Genomic DNA, 14,674 nt, shown 5'->3' on the forward strand with positions numbered 1-14,674 from the left:
GAAAGTTACACAACAACAACACATACACATGCAACAAAGGCATTTATTAACACACATCCAAAAAGTTAACTACACCCCAAAAACCACATTTTGGAATTCAATCCAATGCCATCCATTCCCTAAATGATGTTTAAATTCAACAGACAACAGAGAAACAGTTACATCAAGCACCCCTGATGCGTACCTCTGGGAGTCTGGGCCTACTGGCAGAATAGGTCACACGCTTGGAGGCCTATGGCAAAAGCACAGTGGATGGTCCCACAAAATGGCCACCACCACATGACCTGGCCACCCACAACAACATGAAAAGGCCTATGGAAAAAGCACAATGTTTGGCTTCACAAAATGGACACCACCCACATGGTCAGCCCGCCCACAATTTCACGAAAGTACATACAAAGGACAGGAACAGGAAGTTGGAGTCTCTGGGGAACTTCCTTCCTCTTTTAAAAAAAGTAAATAAAAGAAAAATGACTCCATGCACCAAAAACTACAACCAAATGACAAATGACTGAGGAGATTTTTTAGCAAAATGAGCAAAATCATCATTTTCAAGAAGGTTTTATGCAGCTCAAGAGATATTGTTCACCAGATTGCAAATTCGGCGTGTTCGGCATCCTGAACTGTACAAAAAGTCGTTATTGCACGCACGAACATGCAGATTGAGCGCGCGAAGAAGACAAAAACTGTAAGTCTGCTTTGTCCCGCTGTGCAGAGTTATCAAAACTACGCGAGCTGAACTCCTGAGGTTACCTACTGGCTGAAAAGCCCTATTTATTTAACACACATCCAAAAACTGAAATTCCAACCCAAAAACCACATTTTGCAATTCAATCCAAAGCCATCATGCCATAGATGATGTTAAAAATTCAACAGACAACACAAAAACAGTTGTTTAACTTTCATGCACCAATGATGACTGATGATGAGTAGTACCTCTAGCCCTACTGGCAGAGTAGGCCACAAGCTTGTTGGCCTAGGGCAAAAGCACATTGGCTGGTCCTACAAAATGACTGCCACCACATGGCCAGGCCACCCACAATAATAAGAAAGTACATACAATGAACTCAAGCAGGCCTATATCACTATATGAACCCCTAGGGTTACCTATTGACTGAAAAGCCCTTATGTGATTAACACACATGCAAAAACTGAAATTCCACTCCAAAAACCACATTTTGCACTTCAATCCAATGCCATCCATAATGTTAAAAACTTGAAATTCAACAGACACCACAGAAACATGGTTCTACCTATGGGTACCACTGGGCCTACTGGCTGAAAGTTCAAAGAAATACAACATGGCCCCTACTGAAAGTACAGGCCACCCACAACAATATTTGTTCAAAATGATGAAAAACCCAGAAAACTGTAGGTAAAGAAAATCCACAATCAAACAAACATGTACACCAATTCTCCAACTTAATTATAAAATAAAATTTCAAATCCAAAAGTCCTTAATAAATCCAATCCAATGATATGATGCAGCAGACATACACAAAAAGTGATCCTTCCAGCTCCAAATCCAAATGAAAGTGAACATCACATGGACAAAGTACTGGGAGGAGCTTGCTGGACAGGAACAGGAAGTTGGAGACTCAGGGGAACTTCCTTCCTATTGAAAACAAGAGTAGAAACAAAACCTAACTCCTTGCACAATAGACTACATCCAAATCACACTCGGAGGAGTTTTTCTGAGCAAAATGATCATTTTCAAGAAGGTTTATTGTGCTCGAGAGATATTCTTTGCCAGATTGTAGTTTCTGCGTGTTCAGGAACGCGATCTTACCAATACTGCCGCCGGAAGGAGGAAGATAGCGTGTCCGAATGAAGGGTTCGCATTCGCACAGACTCGGGGGATCATGCCGCTAGATTCCAAACCTCATGGAGCACGCAAACGGGATAGAAAATCGAATGCAGAATCACGATAAGCCATTATCGCGCCCGTGAAAACGCATATTGAGCGCACGAGGAAGAAAAACAACTACGCTACACTGTAGATTGCGTAGTATTCGGCAACTTCGCGCTCTACGCAAACAGCGGCGTTATTGAAACTTCGCAAGCTCCACAAGCGGAGCGAAATTCACTGCCCAAGGTTATTTAGGAGTAAGTATTGGGCGAATTTTGCGAAGCAGCGGTTTGCGAAATCGCAAAAAAATCAGCGAATTCGCAAATTTCCCTGCGAAATCGCGGATTTTTTTGCGGTTTTGCACCATACTTAACTGGAGTACATTCTACTGGCTAATCAGTAAGTGCTACCTCATTGGGTAAATGTATAGTGCTTTTTCTGTACTACAGCTGTGTAGGGCCAGAAGAGTTGCCTCCAGTGACCATTTGTGTGTAACTTTGCCATCGCACCGAAGGGCGCCGGGATCCCTCGAGTGAGCTGTCCATCATAGTGTGTAAAGGGCGGGAAGACGGTGCACACCGCTCGTGTGTGGGGGGGCAAACGGGGGGGGCTTCTTTTCGAGTTCACATGCCTCTTGGGTGTATAAAAGGTCAGGCACAGATCAGAGCAGCAGATGAGGAGAAAGAAGCTACTCGTTACAGAAACAGCACAGGGATTGCACTCGGGAAAGTCAAGGATTCAAAGGCCTCCATCAAGCATCATAGCTAATTTTTGACTGTAGATATGGGGAGAAAGCACACCTGCCCAGCCTCCACAAAGCGCACGATTTTTTGGGGCTGAATAACTTTGCCATCGCGCCGAAGGGCGTCGGGGTCCTTCGAGTGAGCTGTCCATCATAGTGGGTAAAGGGCGGGAAGACGGTGCACACTGCTAGTGTGTGTGGGGGGGCAAACAGGGGGGGCTTCTTTGCGAGTTCACATGCCTCTTGTGTGTATAAAAGGTCAGGCACCGATCAGAGCAGCAGATGGGGAGAAAGAAGCTACTGGTTAAAGGAACTGCACAGGGATTGCACTAGTGAAAGTCAAGGATGCAAAGGTCTCCATCAAGCATCATAGCTAATTTTCGACTGTAGATATGGGGAGAGAGCCCACCTGCCCAGCCTCGACAAAGCGCTGATGAAGGGGCTGATTAAGGAGTTACTGAATTTGACCTTCAACTTGGTCACCTGCTTTATTTATATCTGTAAGTGCTTCCTGTTCATGGACCCTGGTTGTCTACTTGTAACTATTCGCAAGTAGGCAACGAGGCGCCGCTCAGGAAGCACTTACAGGGTTACAGCAGGTGCCCAAGGTGAAGTTAATTTCTGTGTAACCATTTTGTAAATGGAAATTAGCTTCAACTTGGGCACCTGCTGTAACCCTGTAAGTGCTTCCTGAGCAAAAATTGTCCCGCTCGAGAATTCGCAGATTTTGCCACAATTTCCGCGATTCGCAGATGGCGAAACCGTGGAAAATCCGCAAATTCCGCGAGCGGAACAAATTTTCCGCCCATACTTATTTAGGAGTCCCAACTTTACTACTCCTTAACTAAGAAAAATCCTAACTTTAAGACTTTTGGTATTTACAGAAGGAATTTAGGGGTCCTAAAGTTAGGACTTCCAACTTCTGTGAATACCGAAATGAGTCAGCGCCTTCTGTGAATACCAAAATGAGTAAGTGCCTTCTGTGAATACCAAAATGGTAGTAAGTTTAGGATGCTGTCTTAAGTTAGTTCTGTGAATCCGGCCAATTGTGTCACCAGTAATCTGAAGTAGTGGCAGAAAGTAGTACAATGTCTGGGACAAAATATGAAGAAGGAAGATAGAAAGGCGTCACCAGAGAGAGAGTTGAAGCAATTGTTTAGATCAATCTACCTCAAGCCCAGGAAGAAGTCAGGATGTTTCTCAGAATGGTTGGCTTCTGTAGATGTTGGATACCAAACGTTTCCCAAGTGACAAAGCCTTTACTGAGGCTGACACACAAGTATGTGCCTGATCTGCTTCCTTGTGACTACAATTGGTTGAAAGCCTTCCTAGAGCTGAAAGAAAAGCTTTGTTATGCCCCAGCACTAGGAATGGCAGAATATAGTCAGAGTTTACAAACTTTTGTAGTGAGAGCGAGGGCTGTGTTCTCTCAGTGCTAACTCAAACACACGGTGCTGCTCGGAAGCCAGTGGCATACTTTTCCACTACCTTGCCACAGGATTGCCCGGCTGCCTGAAAGCAGTTGCTCCAGTGAGCACTAGTCTGGAAAAGAGAGAGAGCATAGTGATGGGATATGCTTTAACAATAATGCTATCACACTCTAATGAGCTTCTTTTGAGAAGAACAAAAACCTAATACATGACCCTAAAATAGGCTCATGAAGTATGAGCAGAGAATTTTGTCATCTGAAAATGTAGTTTTAAAGTGCTGTCAAATTGTAAATCCATCAACTTTGCTGCCCATAAATGATACTATTTGTGAATAAATTAAACAGGATTCCCTATAAGGTGGTTATGCACAAAGCCTAGACCTGATATTAAGGATGAACCCTTGATTGAGCCTGATCATGTAATTTTTGTAGTCTGAGAAATAATGAAGATACCCTGAGAGCAGCTTATGCTGTATGTACAATAAATGATGTTATTGAAGCTTTATGGCTTCAAGGGGTTACCTCAGCACAAGTTACAAAATACATTGCTCTTACCAGATCATGTAGTTTAACTGCTCAAATGTGAGTGACTGTTTTTATAGATAGTCAGTATGGTTTTGATGTTGTCCACGACTTTTGGCAATCATTATCACAAAGGTTATTTATGGCCTATTCAAATACCCCTATTAGGAAATAGGTTGCAAGTGCGAAATTTAGTGGAAGGGCTACAATTCCATGCAGAAATTGCTATTGTTATATGTGCAGCCCATCAAAATGGGAATGGCTATGTTGCCATGGAAAATAGATGTGCAGATTCAGAAGAATGATATTGTGCTCTCTTTGCCTGCACATTTAATGAAAATTTCAGATGTGAATCTGAGGTGGACACTATATTTTCAATTTTGATGAAAGTAACTGATACATGGGATAAACTAAAAAGAGTACAACAAAAATGTTTCAGAAGCAGAACAATAAAGTTTGATTAGAGCAGGTTGTGAGAACAATGCAATGACATATGGCTGTCAGCTGATGGGAGACCAGTGTTGCCTGTCGTTTACTATTCCCAATGACACAGTACTTTTACTGGAACACACATTTAGGGGGGATACCATGGTACAACCCTTTAGGCAAAACTGGTTTAATCCCAGGTTCAGAATGGTTTGAAAAGAAGTGTGTCATCAGTGTGTGACATGTCAACAAATGAATGCAGGGAAAAGAACACAACACAACGGGAGATCAGGTGGTCCTTTCAACAAAATGCAGATGGACTTCATCGAAATGCCTGTTTGCAACAGGCAAAGATATGTCCTCACCACATCATGTGTCTTCCAGTGACGGCCCTTGCAGGTAAGCGCGGTAAGGCAGGGCTGAAAGTGACAAACAACATAATAGGGAATTTAAAATAAATAAATAAATAAAGCAAAGTACCTTGTACTCGCAGCATTGACTCTTCTGTACGGATAACACTCAGAAGCTGATCAGTGCTGTTGAGGAGGGCATGACAGGAGTATACGTTTTAGTAGTAAATGCATGAGGGACAGGATAGAGTTGGTGGGAAAAGGAGCAGACTTATAAGGGGATGGGATTGGGAGAAGAGGTGTTTAGAGATTGTCAAGGAGGGGTGTTGGACCCGGCCCTTTTGGCAGGTTCACCCCGAGACTTTTTGCTTTTTACTAGCCTGTTTTTGGAACCTGGTGGTGATTTTAGGCCTTTGCGCACTTTTTCACTGTGGTACAGTGTAAAGTGCGTGGGCTCTCTGTGTATGTGTAGTGAGTGACCTGCCCTCCCATAGGAATGAATGGGGAATATGTATGCCCATCGTAGTTCCTGATGTGTGGGGAGTGCAGGGTCGAGTTTGGTATGTGCGAACTCGTGAGATTGAATGCTGCGTAATGATGTATGCGGCATGAATGTGTCTAGTGTAAGTGTTTAGAAGTTGGCATTATTGTGTAATTTGTGTCTGGCGTGTGACTTGCTGGTGAGCCTGGCTCCAAGAGTCTGGGAGGGTCTGCCCCGGTGGTGGATGGAGTGTTTAGTATGCTGATGTGAGGGGGGGAGTGAGCCTGGGCCTGCTTGTGGATTGACCGTCTGGTTTGAGGGTCCTGAATGAGGCTGGGTTTTTCCCAAACAACGCTGGCTCCACCCCTTGGGGTGCGTCTGATGTCCCTAGCCTGGCCAGTGGAAGGAATTCCATATAACCAGTTCTAGCTGGTTCTCACACTGCCTGCACCCTGCTAGACAAAGGATTTTATAGTATAAAAAGGGGCTGTGTCCCCTTCCAAAATGTTCTTGTTTCTGACTTGAATCTGCCAGGGGCGGGCTCTGCCCAGCCCCTGGATGCCTGGAGGACTTCTGGGGACCCCTCTGTCTTGCCTGGGCTGATAGGGGGACTTTGCTTTACCCTGGATACCTGATGGACTTGTCCTGGATGCTGAAGGACTTTGCCTAGACTTTGCTGGCTTCCAGCGCCTGGAAGCACTGCATCTTGACCCTTAGCACCTGAGAGCGCTTTATTCTGCCCCTAAGCGCTTGGGAGCGCTTTGCTAGCTGTGCAGGTGCCCACCCTGCTGGGGGTGCCGTGGCGAGTGCCCACCTCGCTTATTTTTCATGATGTTGTCCCCTGGTAGGTGCTCACCCCGCCAGGGGCCTGGCCGCTATTTTTATATTTCTAATTTAACTTGAGGGAGCCCACCCCTCTAATAATTATCCCCCAGCCTACAAGTGCCTGAAACGGGCCGCCACGCTGCCCACGACGACCCGGAAGTGGTTGACCGGCCGGCCAATTGCAGCGCGGCCCGGCCGGAAGTCCCGGCCCGCAGCCGGGGAGAGAGAAGGAGAGAAGAAGGCACCCTGGGAGATGGCAGCCAGTGCCGCCGGTGCGGGGCTCCCATTGTTGAGGGAGAGCCCCGCAGGCACCAGCCCGTAGTAAGCAGAGGACGGAGTGGGCGCGGGGCACGTTGCCGGTGTCCGCCCCCGCCGCAAGTGAAGGATCGCCGGCCTCAAGGAGGAGACCGGAGCAGTCCCCGTCGCACAGGACCGGTGAGTGGGGCTTTGGTGTTTCGCCCCTGGGGCGCTGGTACATTTAGGGCGGCCCCGGAGGGCAGTGGGCCGCCCCATCGTTAGTACTGAGCTGCGGGGCTCCAGCCTGGCTTTCAGAGCCTGTCTAGGCTCTTCCGACGACGGGGGCATCTTTCTTCATTAGTAGAGTGGCCCCGAAGGCAGCGGGCCGCTCCTTCCTTGCTCCACCTTTCGCTCGCGTCCCGAGGGGCGCAGGGGGCATATTGTTGACGAGCCCCGAGGGGCTCGTGGCAGCATATTGATTTGGCGAGCCCAAGAGGCTCCTGGGCACCACTGGAGTTTCGAGCCCCCCGAGCGAGGCTCCTACATTGCAGGGGCGATTTGTTTAGAGCCCACAAGGCCTTTGGGGACATTCAGTGATTGCGAGTCCCCAGGGGGGGGGACTCCAACGTAGGTGCCACTTTTGCTCACGCCCAGAGAGGCTCAGGGGGGCATTGTTATTGTTCAGAGCCCACGAGGCTCCCACGTTGGCCTCCTCATTATCTACAGAGCTGCCAGTTGGCCTAGGGACTGCCACAAGTGGTGGCTTATGTAAGTTTTGCGCAATTGTGTGGTTTTATTACACCTCTAAATGTTTTAGGCATCATGTGTTTTTGCGCTATTGAGTTATGTTTTGGCACCTCTGAATGTTTTTATGCATCATGTGTCTTCCTTGATTTTACACCTCTGAATGTGTTGGTTTATGCATCATGTGTTTTTCCTTCCTTACACCTCTGAATGTTTTAGGCATCACGTGTTTTCTCTGGTACCTCTGAATGTGTTTTGATGCATCATGTGCCTTGTTTTTACACCGGTGAAGGTATGTTTTATGCATCATGTGTTTTCCTTCCCTACACCTCTGAATGTTGTGATGCATCATGTGTAATGTGTTCTTGCTTATACCCCTAATTGTATTGTGATACTTAAGTGGTTGTTCTTTCAAATACGGGTGGTCCTAGTGAGGTCCTGGTTCCCTGCATGACATTCACCTAAGGTGTTTAGGGTTGCGTAGGTGGTACTTACCTGTTACCAGTTGTTACTGGTTGTGATTTATAATTATTATTTTATGCTATACTTATTCTAAGTTCTAGAAGTGCTATTTCTACTAAGTGCTGATTCTGACAGTGGCCCACGTGGCCCTGTCCTGTGTAAATAATCCGTTGTGAATATTGCCCGTGCCAGTTGGCACAATGTACATGTCTGATTTCTATCTGATGTGTTTTTACAATGCAGAAGTTATTTTTATATAACCTTGTGTGGAGTTCCTTTTGTGCTGTGCCTAGGATGTTGTTGCTGTTGTGTGCTGGCGCAAATGCTTTACACATTGCCTCCGGGATAGGCCTGTCTGCTCGGGCAAAGCTACCAAGGGGATGAGCAGGGGTTATCTTGGCGTGTGACTCCCTTGCCCTGACTAGAATGGTGGTTTCTGCCTAGCTTTGGCGTCAGCCTTAGGCAACCATAAATAGCCAGTTCTAACATTGTTGAACAGCGGTGAGGATTAGGACTTGTGTTTTCGCAGTGCCACAGCGACAGCTGGCTACATTACAAAACTCTGCATTTTTTAGATAGTCACAGGTTTGGGATCATTGTTTGTGATTTTGTTTTTCCTCAAGAGTGTCATTTTCAAATGGTGTTCCTGCGCTTTATGTTTAGTGGCAGATGAGAGAGAATGACAAAGCGGGATGCCAGTAGAGGGGGAGGTTCCCAGAGATAAGGAATCCCTTGCTGGGTCCAGTGCAGAATCCCTGTTCCTGTCCCTGTGTGGGTAGATGGAAGAGAGGGAGTGTGGAGGAGAAATGACTCGCTCAGGAGGGTGGTTATCCCCTGAGTGTAGTGTGTGTGTCTGGATACCCCAGTATGGTAGGATCTAGTGGTGGCAGCTAAAATGTGTCCAGTGAGTGAAGTCCCATTCCCTGTTCCCAGAGTATGGTGCCTGGTGCTCAGTAAGAGGGGTACAGGTTGAGATTCAGGGGCAGTGAGGAACTGTCTCACCAGTCTGGAAGGGGAGTGTGTGGATAAGTGTTGTGTTGAACTAGAGGAGTTAGTGTGAGTCTTTTTTTGTAATAAAAAGAGCTTGCACGGGAGGTGTACATCTGGTGGTGTGCAAGAGGTCCTGCAGAGGCACTGGACATGAAGGTGGACGTCTGGCGGTGTTCTAGACTTCTTTCAGAGGCATTAGGGAGTGAATCTAAAAGTAGTGGTTTGTGTATCTGATGATCCTGTGTAGGGGAAGAGGTTCATGTGTAGCCCAGCTAGGTCACAGTAGGATGATAGGGGTGTAGGGGCTCACGTCCTGTCTCAGTGGAGGCAGAGTGAGTGTGGGATGGTGTGTCCCACGTTGGCCAGAAACCCTGTCTCAGGGCCTGGAGGGTTCCCTAAGGGAGCGCCAGGTCAGGGGCCTAGGCTGTACTTATAGGTCATTTGAGAAGGATGTTCCTGTGTCTAGAGGACGGGGAGTGTCTGTAACGAGAACTCCGGCGGTCCTGGTATTGGGCAGTACCGCTCCTAAGTGGAGTGTGCAGAAGTCCTGGTTCGCTGGGCATTTGACCGTCTAGAGTGCTTGACCATTTGTGGGGCCTCTGGAGGTCGTTCCCCGAGGAGGGAGGAGGCCAGGTTCAGGTTCAGGTTCAGTCTGACCTGGAGGGAAGGGCATCTGTAATCAGTGTACTGACCGTTTTTGGCTTCCTGGGGTACCGCTTCAAGGTGGGAGGGTGCAGAACTCTGGAAGGGGGTGCAGAGGGACGGTGTACTTCTGACCCTGGTGCAACCTGAGGGTTTAGATCCTAGGTTGGGAGATTAGGAAGCTTCCAGGTCAAGAGGAATCTCTACCAAAGTAGATCAGCTGAAGAGACTGAGGGGTCTGCCCTTGCTGTGTGATCTGGGGCTCACCTGCAGTTTGTTGTTTCCACTAAGGTAGAGGAAAGGGGGCTTTGCTGTGTGCTGTGTCCCCCCACCTGCATGAAGAGGAACTGTGCTGTGTGCTTTGTACCTCAGAAGTGAAATAGTTTCCAGGTGGTAGACCAGTGATGGAGTGAGGTCCTGTTCCGGTAGGAGAATTGTGTTCTGGTGGGTGCCTCCCTGGGAGGGTGCGGAACCCCAGAAGTAGAGGTAGGTGTAATAAAGAAGTAAGAAACTCCAAGTAATTCCAAGTAAAATGCAAGGTTTAATGAACTGCAGCACAGTACTTCCACTCTCCAAGTTGCCAGTCAAAGTTAATACATTTCAGATCATAACAATTCTAAATGAAATCCATCAGACAGTGTACATGAGCAGCTAAGAATAGACATTCTATTTAAAAGGGAAATATGTACAAGAATGGGATTGTAAATTAAAAGGGAAATATCTATAAACCAGAATACAACACATTTTCCCCCTTAAAGAAATTAAGAGACAATTCTAACATTTTCAATTACCAATAAAAGAAAATGTTGAGTATAAAAGAAAAACTAAGATACACATTTGGATACTCTTCTGACATTCCATCTCTTGACATCCTGTGTAACAACACTATTGTGATAAACTTTCACAACTTTCATAGATTTGCCAAATTTTGTCTCTCCTTTGGTTATATATCCAGGTTTACGAATCCTAACAACATTACCCACCATAAAAGTAGGTTGCTTAACTTTCATCCTAGTATCATAATCACATTTGTATTTCCTCTGTTTGAGTTCCACTTTCTCAGCCACATCCTTGACACTCACATCAATCATTTGATGGCCAACACTCTTTTTAAACACCAAGGACATAAAAAAGATACAGGATCTCTACCCTTTAGTAGGCGAAAAGGAGAAACCTCTGTTGTGGCATGAGGTGTTATACGGTACAACCATAACTTTTCTCTCAATTTCTCTTTCCACATTCCCCCAGACTTCCGAGCCCATAATATATCCTGTTTGAAAACCCTGTTATATCTCTTCACTAGTCCATTTCCTTGTGGTTCATACAGAGCAGTGGTACAATGTTTTATACCATTAGTACTCAAAAACTCTGACATCTCTGAAGATTTGAACTGTACCCCGTTATCAGATACAATACTTTCCGGAAATCCTTCTCTTGAAAAAATCTCTCTCAAAAATAAAATAACACTTTCAGTGTTAGGATGAGGTACCAGTTTGACCTCAGGCCACTTGGAGTGATAATCCACTGCAACTATAGCAAACCTACACTCCTGTGGTAAAAAATTGAATGGACCAGCAATATCGATCCCTAACTTTTGCCACGGATGATCTGGCCACTTCACAGGAACCAAAGGTGTTGGATCACATCTGCATGTCTTATCACTTTCAATGCACTCAGGACACTCTCTGACAAATTTATCTACAAACCTATTGACTCCTGGCCACCAAAAATGTGACCTAATTAATCTTTTCATGGACGACATGCCCATGTGACATTCATGACTCATTTGTAAGATAACATTTCTTACAGCCAAAGGTGGAATACATTTCCCAGCTCTGAATAGAAGACTTCCTTCAATGGCCAACTCATCAGCAACATTGTAGAAGGGTATAATTTCAGCAGGAATGAGCTCCTTAGAAGGCCAGCCCAAATTCACATATTCTCTCACTTTACACAAGATATCATCCTCATTCATGCTTCTCATCCACAAATCTGATATAATATTGTATTTTTCTGACAACAGTTCAGAAATGCTAGTTACCACTTCCATATCCTCATCATCTCCACTACTAGGATAAGGTAATCTCGACAAACAGTCTGCAGTCACATTTAGTTTCCCAGAATCATATTCTATGTCAAAACTGTATTCTTGCAAACGTGACATCAATCTAGCAATACGAGCTGTCGCATTTAAACCTCCACCAGGTGAAAGAATACCCACCAAAGGCTTATGATCAGTATGTATCAAAAACCTTGCGCCCCAAATATAATTCCGGAAATGCTCAACAGCCCAGACACATCCCAACAATTCCTTTTCGATGACAGCATACCGTCTTTCAGTGTGATTCAAAGACCTGGACGCAAAAGCAACATTCCAATCCTCCTTACCTGAACGTTGCGAAAGCACGCAACCCAGACCATAAAGACTTGCATCTACTGTCAAAATACAAAGCTTATTCAAACAAAAAGGCCTCAGAGTAGGAGCCGACACCATGTCAAGTTTAATACTTTCGAAAGCATTTTGTTGTTTAGTTCCCCACAAAAATTCCACATCTTTCCTAGTTAACTCTCTTAACGGCTCCATCTTAGTTGCAAAACCAACAATAAACTTACTGTAATATTCACAGAGTCCTAGAAATGATAACAATTTATCTTTGCAATCAGGTGCAGGAGCTTTTAGAATCGCATCAACCAACGATTTTTTTGGAGCAACACCATCCCCAGAAATAGTATGTCCTAAATACTCTATCGTTTTTTGAAATAACTTGCACTTTTTACTCTTAATAGTAAGACCAAATCTACTTAACATCTTACACACATTTCTCAAATGTTCCATATGTGCTTCATCACTCTTAGAAAATACCAAGATGTCATCTTGAAAACACTTCACGTAGTCACTCATGTCCTTAAAAATATGATACATCGATCTCTGAAAAACAGAGGCTGCCGATGCCAAACCAAACAGCATCCGTTTGAACTGATACAACCCCTGAGGTGTAATAAATGCTGTGAGATGACGTGATTCCTCTGCTAACACCACCTGATGATACGCAGATCTCAAGTCTAAGGTGGAAAAAACAATACCTCCACCAAGCATGCTCACCACTTCGTTGATATTCGGCAGAGGATGACAATCTACCACTATGTTTGCATTAAGTGCTCTCAAATCTATGCAAAGTCTAAAAGATTTATCAGGTTTGCGTGCCAAAACTACTGGCGAAACCCACTCTGACGATTCTATCTCCTCTATGACATCATTTTTTAACATATCATTGAGTGTATCACTTAACTCCTCTCTAACATTGAGTGGTACAGGTCTAAGCTTTTGTACAACTGGTTCAGCTCATTGTTTAAGCTTGATAACATGAGTGAAACCACTTAGTCTACCTAACTTATCTGAAAAAACTCCAGGAAACTCACACGAAAGTGACTTCCAAACACTACACTCTTCTACAAACCTAACTCTTTTCTCTAAAACATCTCCATCTTGTAACACCATGACAGGATCTTTGCTGCGTGGATTCAATGTAATGTTAAGTTTGAATTGATCGCGCCACCCCAGAACATTCACTCCCTTTACCACAACATATAGTTTGATGTGCACAGATTGGTCCTTAAAATAAATTGTGGAAGCAATGTAGCCAATGAAGTCAATGTTTGAACCATTGAACCCTTTTGCCATTATATCAGGAGGGCACAAATCACTCTTAGCAATTTTAGATTCATACATTTCATCAAAATACTCCTCAGTTATGATGGTCCAAGGAGACCCAGAATCAGCCATCAACTCTAGTTCAACATCCATAAAACTAACAACACATTTAGGAGATTCTAAAACATCCTCCTCAAGCAAACTTAAACTCACTAAAGACATAATCATTCCTCTTTCTTTAATAGATTCATCAGACACAACATGCTCACATCTAGCTAAACTTGATCCAAAGTCCGTGTCATCTCTCACACAAGAAATCTCTTTTTTCTTAAAATAATTACTTTTGTCCCCAATCTTTTTTTTGTCTTCTCTGTATGAGTTGGAAAAATGACCAACTCTACCACATTTGTTGCACTCTTTGCCCAAAGCGGGACAAAACTTAAAGGAAGCTACATGATTGTAACTCCCACACCTAAAACACACAATGCCGTTACGCGATGTATTCCTATAATTTTGAAAACCTTTTGTAGCATTGTTCATCGCACATACTTCCTCACTTAGTTTATCATTCTTCCCACTTTTAGTGCTTGTTTCTTCAATAGTTTTCATCCATTTGTTAGACTGCTCAAAGGCTTTTGCAGTGGAAATACATTCTAATAAAGTAGGATTACCTAAAATCCACAACTGTCCTTGTGTTTTCTTGCTCTTAATATTTACAATTATCTGGTCCCACCCTCGTCGCCAATTTTGTAATAAAGAAGTAAGAAACTCCAAGTAATTCCAAGTAAAATCCAAGGTTTAATGAACTGCAGCACAGTACTTCCACTCTCCAAGTTGCCAGTCAAAGTTAATACATTTCAGATCATAACAATTCTAAATGGAATCCATCAGACAGTGTGCATGAGCAGCTAAGAATAGGCATTCTATTTAAAAGGGAAATATGTACAAGAATGGGATTGTAAATTAAAAGGGAAATATCTATAAACCAGAATACAACAGTAGGGTTGGGGATTTTTGCCCGTGACCTCTGGTCAGCCTGAGGGTATGGTCCCTAGGTTGAAGGATCAGTGGTAGTTGTAGCTACACTGAGAGGGAGAGTGGAGAATGGATATTGTGTGCCAGGAGTTTCTGCCCCCACTCTGTGGATTGAACAGGACCTGTGATTTGGATGGCCAAGGGCCTGGTCCTGGCTGTGGACGACTAGGGAGTACCAGTGGGGTATCCTCGTTGGGTCAGAGAGTTCTGATTTAGAGGTAACCATGTGGGTTCAGAGTGGCGTAGAACCGGAAGGTGTCCCTGCCGTGCGTGTCCGTGTCCGTGTTT

Source organism: Lissotriton vulgaris, chromosome 7 (genome assembly GCF_964263255.1).
Source record: "Lissotriton vulgaris chromosome 7, aLisVul1.2, whole genome shotgun sequence".
In the NCBI taxonomy this organism is placed as follows: Eukaryota; Metazoa; Chordata; class Amphibia; order Caudata; family Salamandridae; genus Lissotriton; species Lissotriton vulgaris.